This window comes from Octopus bimaculoides, chromosome 6, assembly GCF_001194135.2.
Source record: "Octopus bimaculoides isolate UCB-OBI-ISO-001 chromosome 6, ASM119413v2, whole genome shotgun sequence".
In the NCBI taxonomy this organism is placed as follows: domain Eukaryota; kingdom Metazoa; phylum Mollusca; class Cephalopoda; order Octopoda; family Octopodidae; genus Octopus; species Octopus bimaculoides.
The window spans coordinates 105,654,705-105,656,258 of NC_068986.1; positions in this window are offsets into that span (position 1 = coordinate 105,654,705).

Sequence of the window (1,554 nt, forward strand, 5' to 3'; positions counted from 1 at the left end):
TCATAAATATATAGGGATTGACAGTAACCTGCTTCTCCAACATACTGAGAATTCAGAAATAGCAGCCAAAGAACTACTGATTCCAAAACTACAAATTTTACTCTAAATTGATAGCGATATTTTTGATACACACAGAACAAAAAACAAAAAACAGTAGAGAAGAGTAAAAAAAAACCACTTGCCTTTAGTTAATTTAGTACGATCGTTTCACTGTTAAGAGCAAAGAATACTCCATTCTGATCTTCAGCTAAATATTCTAATAAATTTGCTAATGTCTAAATAACTCACGTTAATTTTGACCATGCGACATCAAGACCACGTGAGGCAGACGTTAAGAGATTTATCGGCCAGTGAGTTCAAAATCCCTCACCCTAATGAATTCATTTCAGTGTGCATCATAAATAGTCCCGCATAGAAAAGAGATCCGTACGAACTTCTTGCGGTTTAACTATTCACCTTATATATATATATATACACGGCGGGCTTCTTTCACTTAATTCTTTCACAAGGGTCTGGTCGGTCCGCGGCCATAGTAGAAGACTCTTGCCCAAGGTGCCCCGCTGTGGGACTGAACCCTGAACCGTGTGGCTGGTAAGCAAGCTAGTTACCACACCGCCACGTCATATATACGTATGTATGCGTGTGTCTGCATTTAGTTCCTCATTTTTCCCCTCTTTTGTCTACCTGTTATAATATCTCACCATTGTCCATCTGTCTGACTTGTATTCTTCTCTTTCCAAATATGCTATTTCACCTATGCTAATGTTTATCTACGTATTTATGTCTGTGTTGATAGATATATAAATACGATATAGATATCGATGTCGGGAATAATTCATATAACAAATGTTTGCTTCAGTTTTTGTGAAAACATACCACTCGCCAACGAGATGATCGTTTTCGTTTTTTTTTTTTTCTTTCTTTTTAAGAGACTGGAAAACAATAAGATAAACTGACATAACTGAACGCTGTTATGCTCGTGGTAACGCGAGACTTCAAACGATAGTGGCTCCATAGCATCAGACATATTGTTTAAACAAGTATCATATTTAAATGAAACTCCTGTTTTAAGAATGTTTTACTATTAAATTGCTCGCATATGGAAGATGTTTTAACTCTTTCCTTCTATCATTTTGTAACACACTCGGCATTGTCTACTGAATTGTTGTTTGAACACACACACACATACACTCACTCACACACACACTCACTCACACACACACTCACTCACACACACACACTGTATATATGTGTGTGTGTGTGTGTGTGCGTGTGCGTGTATGTATGTATATATGTTTCTCCTCTTTGTTCCTCTCCATCACATTCGCCCACTCTCTTTCCCTCTCCCTCTCTTTCTTTCTCGCTATCTTTTTATCTATCTATATTTATCTCCTACTCTCCCTCTCTCCCTATCTATTCTTCTCTTTCTCTCTCAACCTATCTATTTATCCATCTATCTATCTATTTATCTATCTATTTATCCATCTATCTATCTATCTATCTATCTATCTATCTATCCATCCATCCATCCAACCATCTATCTATCTATCTATC